This window comes from Dipodomys merriami, unplaced genomic scaffold (genome assembly GCF_024711535.1).
Source record: "Dipodomys merriami isolate MVZ:Mamm:240054 unplaced genomic scaffold, mDipMer1.0.p SCAF_114, whole genome shotgun sequence".
NCBI classification, from domain to species: domain Eukaryota; kingdom Metazoa; phylum Chordata; class Mammalia; order Rodentia; family Heteromyidae; genus Dipodomys; species Dipodomys merriami.
The window spans coordinates 3,373,007-3,385,542 of NW_027202427.1; the positions used below are offsets into that span (position 1 = coordinate 3,373,007).

General features: G+C 57.1%; 1 protein-coding gene across 1 annotated transcript in view; it reads left to right on the plus strand.

The window, feature by feature from the left end:
- LOC138822741 (IQ motif and SEC7 domain-containing protein 1) overlaps window positions 1-12,536 on the plus strand; it is a 220,784-nt gene that overhangs the window by 61,976 nt on the left and 146,272 nt on the right. The window lies entirely within an intron of this gene.

Sequence of the window (12,536 nt, forward strand, 5' to 3'; positions counted from 1 at the left end):
TTTTGGTGGCTGCCGTAGGTGTGCGGTAGTACCTCCTTGTGGTTTTACGTTGTGTTTCTGGAATGGCCAGCAATGCTATCTTTGCCTTCTGTCTGTTAGAAGGTATTGATTTATGTCTTTTGCTTGTTTCCTAAATGAACTCTTCATTTTGGTACTGTTGAATTTTTAACACTCTTTATAGACGCTAGTCGCTACTTCTTTGTCAGATCTGTGGTTTTCAAATATTTCTCCAGTCCATGCCTTGTTTTTCATAGCATTTTTCATGAAGAACTGTGGGCTTAATTTTTTTTTTAAAGCCACTGTATACAACTTTAGAAAACTACGAAGGAAACCTGGACCTAACGCTAGGTGGAGAGTTCTTAGGCACCCTAAGAGGTGGAGCTGTGATCTGAACATGAGGGGAGCCCCACCGGGGGGTCTGCATGGCAAACGGGGGCCCCCAAAGCCGTCCCTGGCCATCTCAGAGTCTCTAGGAGTTTCTTCTCTCTCTAAGGACTCAGAATGACAGCTGACAAGCCAGCATGAGGACTCGGGCTCTGCTGAGCCACGGTGAAGCTGCCATTCTGGAGGCGAAGGGGCGGTGGGTGAATTGTTTGGGGCATGAAAGCGCCAGTCTTCTGGGGTGAGGAGCTGTGGTACATTCACTTTCCTTGACGTCTGATTGCTTTGTGCTCTCCCTCGGGACCTGCAGGACTCTGAGCGGCCCGGGAGGCCCGTGTGCACCTCGCCTGCTGTGTTCCCGTGGAACCACCTCTGCCCTGCAGACATACTGACTAGCTGCTCCCCAGACACAACACACTGTTCCTGCCTTAGCTCATTCCGTTCCTTAGTCCTGGGGACTCTTCCTTCTCCCTCTAGAAAACGTCTGCTTGTCCTGTCCAGGATCGCCTGGGTGCCACTTCCCCCAGGCAGCCCTCGCCCACCTCCAGCTGAAGTAGGCTGTGAATGTCCTTCTCCCTGACTAGTTGCTTTGCCAGGGTTTACAACTGTGGGTTCGGTGTTTCCCCCGAGAGTGAGCCGCTTGTAGAGATCCCACCACTTCTGGCTCACAGCAAGCCCTCCCTGCACGTGTGCGGTATGTGTGTATAGGGCAGAGCACTGTTAAAGCATAGTCCTTATTACAAGGGTGGTCACGGTAATTACATTGTTATGGTCTGGGCTCTGGGGTGGCTGGTGGTTTGTTTATCAGCCTCCTGCCTGCCTCCTCCGTGCTGGTTGGGAATGGATGCTGATTATGCACACTTGCGCTTGTGTCTGGGCCAGACTGCTTCACTTTGCTCTGTTTTAATGTCAGATGGAAGTTAGGCTCTGGCTGATTCATTATGGTGACATCCAGAAGCCATAGATTGTCTTCAGAGCAGCTTGTGGCTTGTATCTGCCCCATCCTGGTCATTGTCCACTAGGCACAGCCTCACCACGATGCCATTCCCTGTGCAGGTTCAGTAAGTGCTTAGGACCACAGTGAGAGTTTAGCTATAAACACACACACACACACACACACATTTTGGCAAGGATGGCAGGCATGTGCAGTGAGGGAGGGGGATGGGTGTCGTAGACGTGGTGGACAGGGGATATGGGCGATCAGAGAACGGAGGCTGTGGAACAGTGGTCAGCCTCTTGTGACTCCTCAGGTGAGCGTGAGGTAGGGGTGGGCCCTGAGGTCAGGGCACAGCTCCCAGGAGGCAGAGGAGGGACTGGGAGGGCAAAGCCAGCATGTGCAGGGCAGGGCAGGATATGAAAGGAGGGAGGAAAGGGCCCAGTGTAGGTCCCACAAAAGCCCCTTGGGTAGAGGTGAAAACCAAGTACAAGTGAATGGATGGATGAGTGAGTGGATGGATGGGTGAGTGGGTGGATGGATGAGTGAGTGAGTGGATGGATGGGTGAGTGGATGGGTGAGTAGGTGGATAGATGAGTGGATGGATGGGTGAGTGAATGGGTGAGTGAGTGGATGGATGGGTAAGTGGATGGATGGGTGAGTGAGTAGGTGGATGGGTGAGTGGATGGATGGGTGAGTGGATGGATAAGTGAGTGGATGGATGAGTGAGTGGATGGATGAGTGAGTGGATGGATGGATGGGTGAGTGGATGGATGGGTGAGTGGATGGATAAGTGAGTGGATGGATGAGTGAGTGGATGGATGAGTGGATGGGTAAGTGGATGGATGGATGAGTGAGTGGATGGATGAGTAGGTGGATAGATGAGTGGATGGATGGGTGAGTGGATGGATGAGTGGATGGATGGATGAGTGGATGGGTGAGTGGATGGGTAAGTGGATGGATGGATGAGTGAGTAGATGGATGAGTGGATGGGTGAGTGGATGGATGGATGAGTGGGTGGATGGATGAGTGGATGGATGAGTGAGTGGATGGATGAGTAGGTGGATAGATGAGTGGATGGATGGGAGAGTGGATGGGTGAGTGGATAGATGGGTGAGTGGATGGGTAAGTGGATGGATGGATGAGTGAGTGGATGGATGAGTAGGTGGATAGATGAGTGGATGGATGGGTGAGTGGATGGATGAGTGGATGGATGGGTGAGTGGATGGGTAAGTGGATGGATGAGTGAGTGGATGGATGAGTGGATGGGTGAGTGGATGGATGAGTGAGTGGATGGGTGAGTGGATGGGTGAGTGGATGGGTAAGTGGATGGATGGATGAGTGGCTGGATGGATGAGTGGATGGATGAGTGAGTGGATGGATGAGTGGATGGGTGGGTAAGTGAGTGGATGGATGAGTAGGTGGCCCTGTGGACCTGTGTTCAAGGCCAGGATGGTGCTGTGGGACACGGTGGGATGGAGCTTCATGGGATGGAGCTCAGTGGGGGGCCTTGGGTCTCTGGGGCTGTGTCAGATCCTGTGATTCCCAGATCTGATCTCTTCTCTATTTTGCTTCCTGATCATGAGATGCAGTTTTCTCTCACTAAATGCTCCTGCTGTGACATGCTGCCATGCCACAGGACCAAAAAGCAATAGTTCTGTCTGGTCAGACTGGAGTCTCGAAACTGTGAGCCAAAATAATCCTCTCCTCTTTGTAAGTTATTTCAGGTGTTATGTTATAGTGGTAAAAAGCTGACTAACACCATGGGTGAATAGATGGGAGAATGACTAGCTGAGTAGGTCGTAGGTGGATGGATGGATGGATGGGTGGGTGGGTGGATGGGTAGTGGGTAGGAAGATGGGTAAGTGGGTGAGTGAATGAATTGGTGAATGTAAGTGAAGGAACTTGTCCCATGTGCCAACCAGATTCTTCCAGCCTACGTGTTGGAAGGGGTGGTCCAGGGCACTTGGATGTGAGAGGTTTTTATCCCATGCAAATGTGCTCATCACTGATGAAGTAAGTGTCTCTGGAAACTTGGCTCTTCTCCTTGCCTGACCGATGTCTTTCCTCAGTTTGAGGTTTGGGCTTTCCCTGGTCTTGGAGAGACCTCAGGCCAGGTGAGCTTTAATTCCCAACAAAGCCTGTGTTTGACGACAGGTCCAGAGCCCTTTGTTGGTGCTCATGCCACCATGGTGGGGGTCAAGCCTTCGTGTGCATCTGGAGTGACTGGCCATCCACCCCTGCGGGGATCCACCCCAGCGACCCAGGCTGCCCAGCCCGCCCACCTTCCTGGTCAGCCCTTACCTCCGGACTGGCCCCGGCGCGGCGCAGTTAGTTTGGGCACAACTGGTTGTTGGGGCCTCTGGGTGTGGGAGGAGATACCAGCCCAAGCTAGTGATTCTGTTTTTAAAGAAACTGCAAAGTGGGCAAGTCTTGGAAATGCAAAAGAGCCCAATTTTCCAGCTTTTTCCAGTCCTGAATGGTTCCTTCCCAGGTGTTGGGTATTTTAAGCAGCCGTAAACACCATTTTTCTCTCAGGCTTTTCGTCGTTGGTAATGATCATATTTATACCAATTCTGTCACTCTTCCTTCCTTGATCACAATTCATGTCTATGAAAAGATGTCTTCCACACTCAAGCCTTGCGGTATTTATAGTGCCCGCATCCTGAGGCGGCCGTGGTGCGGGACCTGTGGGAGAGGAGCTGGCCGGACCTGCCCTCGGGACGCCGGCATTCCAGTGGGTGACCGATGAGTCACAAGTGAATAGACAGGATGTAATTTCAGGGGTGCTGACTGGGATGAGGGATGGAACCGAGCAGGAGGGGTACAAGGGATGGGTGCCGCGGGGCCTTTAGGATGGGGGCTGCAGCGGCTTTGTTGGGGTGACTCTGATGTAGGGTCGAATCTGGATGAAAGAAAAGGAGATGCAGGAAAGCTGGCCAAGGGGCTGGCGGAGGCTGCGTCAGGAACATGTCTGTGCTGGAAGGGCTCAGCTCTGGGATCCCAGCTGGGGTGGGAAGGGAGACGACACTGAGATTTTTAGGTTTAGGTCTAGTGTTGAGCAAGGCTTTATCCAAGGTTTTCAGCCAGTTCAGCAGGACCTGGCATCTGTCTGTTGTCTGCCTGTCTGATGTCTTGGCAGCATGCTAGGAGCTCTGTGCTCATGTTCCTCATCTGAGTCCCTAGCAGCTGCAAGATCCCAGGCTCCACCCCAAGAAGGCAAGCGGGGGAAAGACTGGGACCTGCACCTTGGTGCTGGCTGCTGGGCCGGCTTCCCAGGCTCAGGTCAGAGCTGGGCCAGGCCCATCCTTGAAGCGCATGGGGGCCTCCGTCTCCTCGCCGCGCCGCGTGACCTGGCAGGGGCACTGGTGGGTTACATGTCTTCGGCTCCTGGCAGGGGCTGTGCTCTGTAGCAGGGCTCCCCGAGGGTGGAGAAGCTTCGTCACTGGATTCACAGTTCATGAAGGCCACTATTTACAGTCCCGTTTCACGACAAACTGTGTAAGAAAACTCATTCTCCAGACAAGCGGGGAATGTGGGCTGGCGTCTGCCTCGCGGCCGGGTGCACAGGACTGGGCCGCTGGCCGTGCTGGAGCACGTGCTGGCCCAGTGCTGCCCTGGGAATCTTGACTGCCCCACCCCCATGTGAGTTGGAGAGGCAGGAGAGCGGACCCCCTCCCCGTTAGTGCCGATGAGAACTGCAACCTCCCCTTCTAAACTGTGCAGCCAAGGAGTCGACAAGGCCGAAGAGAGTTAGTGTGAAAGCCCTCGCCCATGGTCTTCTCTGAGGGGTGCCTCAAGCAGCCAGGTGCACACCCTGGAGCAGTGCCCCAAGGCAAACATCCCTGGAAAGGGAGCCCAGAGAGCTGGCACGCGGGAGGGTCCTGGCAGAATGCTGGCAGCGCATGCTCCTCGGAGCGTGGAGCTGCTCACGGGTCTCAAGTGCCTCCCAGAAATCCTAATGCTGCCTCTGCTGCCTGGGTCCTCAGACAACTCCTTCTTCCTCTCAGAGCCTCAGCTTCCCCACCTTTCAGCTGTAGTGCCATTCCAGGGGTGATCAGGAGGACCTCCTGAGGAGGTGGCGTTTGGGTCAAGACCTGATGGCTGAGGAAGGAGTTTCTAAGAAGGGAAGTTCTGCTTCCCCGTCCTGTGCACAGAACGTGCTGGCCCAGGCCCAGGCCCAGCTGAGACCGCGGGGTGGGGAGGTGCAGAGAAAGAGCTGCCCTCCAGCTTGGCCTTCCTGGGGGCCAGGTGGGTAACCATCGTAGGAGGGGGAGAGACCCAGAATCGCGGGTTATGCAGCAGCCTGGGTTTGGTGGTGTTGCTGTAAGGTCAGCACTGCTTTTGGCGGCTCTGGGGGCTGTGTGAGCGACCTCAGGGTGAGCGGTCCTGGGAGCAAGGCCTCTGGTCTGGGGCTTGCCTGTCATTAGGTCTGCTGTAGGGTAAAGGGTCATGCCCCCAAGTTCGTGTGTAGACACCCAAGAGTGGGTGCTGGGGCACGGCTGCATGTATGTAGGGAGGACTAGCGAACCTGTGAAAGAAATCCCTCAGAGCAGCAGCCCTGGTGGTCAGGTGAGGACAGGTCAGACGTCCCCTGAGGACCAGCAAGCCACCTCCCACCACTCTGGGTCTGCGCTGCTTTGATCCGGACTCCCTGAGCAGTCGGTTTCTCTTTGATCCAGACTCCCTGCCTCCGAGCTGAGCGGTCTGTTTCTCTTAGGAGCATGCGGCTTACGGCATTGTCAGAGGAGGCAAAGGGACAAAGGCGAGCCGAGAGGGAGTCCAGCTGTGTTCTAAAGATGGGAAGTCAGTCCACCGTTCAGATGGAGGAAGGTCGGAGCTTTTATAGCCATGCTTCAAAACCAGAGCAGGGACTGCGAGAACTTCCTGGCCAGTCCTGCTCTTCTGCAGTTGTATAAAGTGATGTTCAGGAAAGTGGACTTGCCCAAGGTCACACAGAGTGCAGCGAGAGGTGGACTGGGGCCCGGGCTCTGGGCTACTGCCCAGGAGCCCTTCGGCCCGTAGCACACAATGATTCTAATAATAGCTGATTGGGCACTGGTGCCAATCGAGGCTGTTAATACTCATTAATCTCTTCAGCATCCGAGAGTGAAGGTGCAGTTAACAAAACAAGACATGAGGCACAGGGAGGCCGAGTTGCTTGTTGAAGTCACACTGTGCACAGTTCCGGGGGTGCGGGAATGGTTGGGCCGTGCACAGGCACGAGGCAGAGCCCACCCACGGGTCCTTAGGGTGTGGCAGGGAGCAGGGGCGCACATCCTCCTCCTGGGAAATGGGGACCGGGCTGTCAGGCAAGGCTTACCGAGGAGACTGGAGACGTGCAGGTGAGGGCCTGCGCAGGTGCTGTGAAGAGCCTCGGGCAGGTGGGAGGTGGGCCGTGGCTGGAGTGGGGGGCAGCAGGGAGAGCATGGGTAGGAGGGGGTTCAGGGTGTGGGGTTCTTGGTCAGCTGGGGCAGGGCGGCCGGGGACAGCCGTCTAGACCGCGTATGCACGAGAGCCAGGGTGACATGGCAGCCGAGCAGGCTACAAGGAGACCCAGCCACACCGGAGACAGCGGGGCTGCGGGCTGCAGGGAGGGGGCTTCTGGGGCCCTGGGTGGATCCTGAAGCAGAGCCTCCAGCGCTGACAGGAGGTTGGGGAGACAGAGGAACAGGAAGACCTTAGAAAGGGGGAGCTGCCGGGCAGAGCCGGGAAGTGGGCTGGGGAGGGGGGCTGCAGCCAGGCCCAGGTGCAGAAGCCTCTCCAGGCCCTGAGTGACAGGTTTGGGGAGGCAGACAGTTTCCCCTGTGGCCAGTAGCCTGGGTGGCACCGGTGTGCCGGTGTTGGCTCCGGGCAGCAGTTCCAGCTCCCAGTGGACAGACCGCGGTAGATCTTGCCGGGACCGGAGTCGTCAGCAGCCTGTACCACACTGCTGGCGGCCATGCCGTCGTGCATCCAGTTCTACGCTCACTCTGGAGCCTGGGACCAGGTTCCCCCGACCCGGGGGCCTGGGCTCCCGGCTCTATGGAAGGTCCCCCTCTACCCTGGGCATGCGCAGAACGCTGGTTCCCACACCCCATCCGCCACCCGCAGAGGAAGGAGCCGGACCCGGGTAGCAGCAGTGGTGTCCTCGGGGACAGCCAGGGAGGCCCGCCTCGCCTCACGGAGCGCGCCGCTGTCCCCGCAGTTTCTAGTCAGTGACACTGGGAGAGCCAATGATCCAGACCGACCCTGGGTGTGGCGTGGGGAAACTGAGGTCAGAGAGGTGGGCTGGCTCGGGGCCCGCCCTCGGCCTCCTGCACAGCCTCCCATGCACAGGTGTAGGGCCCAGGTGTCTCTGACGTGGGAAGCGGGCTGCAAGCCCACCTTTTGGGAGCTCCCAGCCCTTCTGTCCCGAGGGAAGTCATTGCTAAGCCAGTCCCCACCCCTGAGCCGGGTGGCAGGGAAGCCAGGTAGTGCTCAGCCCTGAGGAGAGCAGGAGCTCCCGCGCCAGACCTCAGGGAGGGCCCCAGCCGCCAGGCTGGCGTCTGTCCAGGCGGGTTCTCGGTGGCCAGTGGAGAGTGCGCAGGCCCCGAGGCGGGCTCCCCCACGTGCCCCGGGGGAGTGGCACGCGAAGCGGTCATGGCGTGAAGGAGGACTTGGTTGTTTCAAGGTGACTGGCTGGTCCAGGGCTGAGCCGGAGGTAAATCTCCAAGGCCTGAGCAGCTTTCCAGGTTCTGTCAGCACCAGACAATGATCTACCGATTTCTCAGGATGAGACAAAAACATAACAGCCACAGCTACAACAGAAAACTTCCCACATGCCAGCCATCTGCCTCTCACCGGCCTTTCTAGGAGCTCGAGAGGGCGCTTGTTCCTTCTGGAGGGAGTGAAGTGTGGGAGCTTCCAGGGTGGCAGGCCATGGGCAAAGGAGACCCCCACGGCGTCGCGTGGTGGCCTGGGGTGACAGGCATCTCCCCAGATGCACATGACTTGTCGCGGCCTGCAGCAGGCTGCGTGGCAGGAAGCCCCGGGCCCTACTTCCCAGACATGTGACCTCACACAGGGCCAGTGCCGTGCTGGAGCAGGGTTGTCCTGTGAGAAAGGCAGGAGTCGATGGGCACTCATCACCCAGCATGCACTGCTGCCTCGTGCCGCTCTGAGGAGCCAGCCAGCCCACACCAGCAGCGGTGCTCACCCCCAGCTTTGCACACCCGCTCCCAGGTGGCAGTCATCTTCCAGAGTGTGGCTCTGTATTGTGTCACTTCTCTGCTCAGGAACCTGCCGTGCGGGCGGCTACGGGGCAGCGGGAGAAGGGCGGCCAGGCCTCAGGGGCCTTGTGGGCTGGGGTGGGATTTGGATTTTGTTCTCTGGGCTGAGAGCTCCTGGCTGGATGGCAGGCTTGAAGGCCTTGTGGATGGGGACACTTTCAATCTACATTTAGTGAGCAAGGCCAGCACAAAACGATGCACCTGTGTCACCTCCGCTGTCGCAGAAAGCATGGAGGAACCCGGCCTGCATGTGAACTTGACAAACGCGCTGGCAATCACCTGCAGGTGGTGTGATTACGCATGATTTTCACTTGTTTCTCTTCTGCTTTTCTGTATCTCACCACACAATGCTACGGTACGGACCTGAATTTCTATGAGTCCTAGTACTTGAGTACCCTGCAGCAGGTGGCGGAGGCCCCTCCTGCTGCCTCGAGCCCGGGGGCTTTGTTGCTGGGTGTCAGGCCTTTGATTAGCCCTACAAGGCACCAAGCTTGACTTCCGCACAGCTGGGAGGAACCCGACCGGCACCCGGCCCTCAGTCCATCTGGACGGAAGTCCTCCGCAGCGACCCTCTCAGGCTGGCTGGTGCCTGCCCCAGGTGTAGAGGCCCCCGCAGAGCCCAGTGCCAGGCGTCTGGAGAGTGGAGGTGTCAGGGTTCCTAGGCCGAAGTCCAGCAAGGTGCGGAGGAGATGTTCCCGTGGTGAGCCATCACCAGCCTGGTCACGGGAGAGCTCCCGGGGGAAGGCTCGAGCATCTGGCGCGTTTCTATGAGGGCAGCTGCAGGCTCCCTGGCCCAGGAGCCCCGGCTTCCCGTGGGCATGCCTGCCAGCGCCAGTCCTTGGCTGTGCAGGGGAAGCCTGCGTGAGCCGCTGCCCTGCGGCTGGCGCTCTGGGTGGCAGGGCTGGTCTCCCGTTGCTCACTGTGGCGGCCCCTTGGTAGCAGGTAGAGTGTGCTACCTTGTCATCACCCTGTCGGCTCCTTGGGCTCACCTCCCGGTCTGAGCTGGAGCAACGCAAACCGTGGCATCCGAGCCTCCACTCGTGCACAGCAAGCGCACCGGCCTGGCCTTGGAAGTCCTGCTAGAGACGCTTCCCTGCTTCCCTGTGGAACAGCCGGCAGGCGTGAGGGCTGCGTCTGGGACCTCATGCCTGTGCCCCCAGGTCCGCTCCTGGTTCTCATCCTCATCTGCCGGAAGCAGAGAGCACCATGGTGCTGAACCACTGCTGACTGTCCACGCTGAGCCCAGGGCTTCCTGTCAAGTCATGCATACCACACAAACACATGCTGCACCACACATGCATGTATACACACATGTATACACGTGGGGTCTCATGCCTGCCTACACACACACCTGTTTACACACACAGGCTCACAGGCATATTTCCATGCACACGTATACCTGTGCAGACATGCACATACACCACACATAGACAGTTACACCCATGTCTCCATCAGAGAGATGCGCATACACACGGGTCCACACGCACACCTCATGACTCGATGCACTTGTCAGATGTGAATATGCACATGAGCGTGAACCCCACCCAGCCTCACGTGTACACAGGCATGCGTGTGCCTGTGCATACATAAACACCCATGGAACATTCAAATGCACACACATGCTCATACACACCTTATGCACACATTCATGTCTGTACCAACATGAGAACACAGGCGTTCATGCACACCCCGTGCACACGCTCACATTTGTGTGTGCATATGAGCACACATAGATACCCACATATGCACGGAGGCACCTTCTCCCCTGCCTTCCCAGCCCCCTGCTTCTTGTTCCCACACTGGGTTCCTCCGGCCCCACCAGCAGTATGTCTGCTAGGGTTAGAGGATGCCCTCCGAATGTGCCGCCGTGGCTTAGATGATGGTTTCCTGTATGCAGCTGTGGGGGAGGTGTGAGGCACGTAGCTATAAACTGTCACCGCAGACATGTCCTGGACCTGCTGGGGTCCAGGCCTGTGTGGGGCCCCGGGTGTGGGGCTTGCGGCTGCTCCAGAGGCTGTCCACCCTCTACCGCCCCCCCCCCGCCCCCCACCAAGCCCTGTGTGCTGCCTCCAAGCAGCCGTCCCGCAGCCCCGGGTCCAGAGATCGCAGCCTCCACTGGGGTAGTGGAAAAGCAGCGGCAGGGGCGTGGCCTCACACTTGCTTTCTCCTTTTTTTAACTTAGAGAATCTTAGTCTCTGTAATCACACCCGTGTGGATAGGCCTTCCATATTCAATTCACTGTGCTTCTCCCTGTACAAATGGGGTTTCTTTCTTCCTTCCTTCCTTTCTTTCTTTCGTTGTGGTTGTGGATCATGGGGCTTGATCTCTGGGCCTGAGCGCTGTCCCTCAGCTCTTTAGCTCAAGGCTATTGCTCTACCACTGGAACCACAGCACCACTTCTGTTTTTTCTGGTGGTTTATTGGAGATAAGAGTTTCACAGACTTTCCTGTCCGGGCTGGCTTTGAACTGTGATCCTCGGATCTCAGCCTCCTGAGTAGCTAGGATGACAGGTGTGAGCCACTGGCGCCTGGCCAAAATTCCAGTAAAGTGCTGAATAGTGAGATTACATTTTGTGCAATTCTTCTCCGACTTCACAAGGACACAGGCTGCCTGTCGTCCAGTATATCCAAATCCAAACCGTGTGCGCCACCCTGGGATTAAAGGCTTATTTATCTCACTATTGTGTTGGCAGTGGCAGCATTGCAGTCCCATAGCCCGGAGGCCCTCATTCACGTTCATAATGGCTTTGCCACACGGGTGCTGATGCTTGGAATTCATGCAGAGGAGAGCTGTACTGTGCGTCCTCTGAGTGCAAAGATTAAAGTTCTTGGCTTCCTAAGTAAGGAAAATGGAAGCTGTTTGCTGAAGTTGCTCTAGGGTAAGGCTGGATCTTCTGTCTGTGCAGTTGTGAAGAAGGGAAAAGAGAAGAGGTGTGAGTTCTGCTCTTGAACCTTGAAAGTGCAAGATTTGCAGCCATAGCACGTTGACGCATGTTCCGTTAAGGTCAAAAAGGCATTAAATTATGAGGTGTGCTAGATTTTTTTGTCTCTATGAAAAATACCGGAGTAAAACGGTTTACAGGGGCACAGGCTCCTTTGGCTCCTGGTTTCCAAGGTTTCTGCCCAGTCCCAGTCGTCCGGCGCTGTTGGCCGTGGGCCGAGGGGGCTGAGCATGGTGGTGCCCGTCAGACAGCTCCTGACAGGCCGCCTTCTCCCACCGCCCCAAGAGCCCATTCCGACTTTGAGGTCATGTGGTTACGCCATTGATGAGGTGCCCCCCCCCCCCCCGCAGACACGCAGAGGTGTCCTTCACTGACCCGGGTACCACTCAGTGCGGTCGCCTCCACATGAGCTCTGGGACGCGCTGTGGTTTCAGGCACCCACCAGCCTCCATAGTCCCCACTTTTCCTCTCTCTGGCCAGTGGGGAGCAGTAGAGGAAGCAGGGCAGGGCCACGGTGGGGAAGCTCTCCCCGTGTGCTGTGCGCGGGTGGTCCCGCCCCGACTCTGCCCTCCGGCTGGAACGGCACTGGAAGGGCCACGTGTAGGACAGCCATCTGACTGTTTCTATTTCCTCCGACTCTCTGGGGCATCCGGGGTGAAATTCCTGTACTTGTGCACTCACAGCCTTTGCTCCTTAAGCCCCAGGATGCCCAAGAAGGCTTCAGCCCCCAGAGTAGTACACAGAGGAGGAGGGTGGCATTGTCGGGCGTGGTACTCTGCAGTCGCTGTGGAAGTTCAAGTGGGCGATGGGCTCTCATTGTCTGCTTCTTGACATTCATCCTTGTCTCCTTTGAAAAGCAGTTGTAATAGATTTCTGGTACTTGAAAGTGGATCTGGTCGTGGGGAAATCCTTTCAAAATGCCAGGCAGGCCTGCAGGGCGCCGTTACTCGTGCATAGCCTCTCAGTCCTTCCTTCCTGAGTCTCATGCTGGGAAACCCAATCGCAAGGCGAAGGTGTCCTGAGCGGGGAG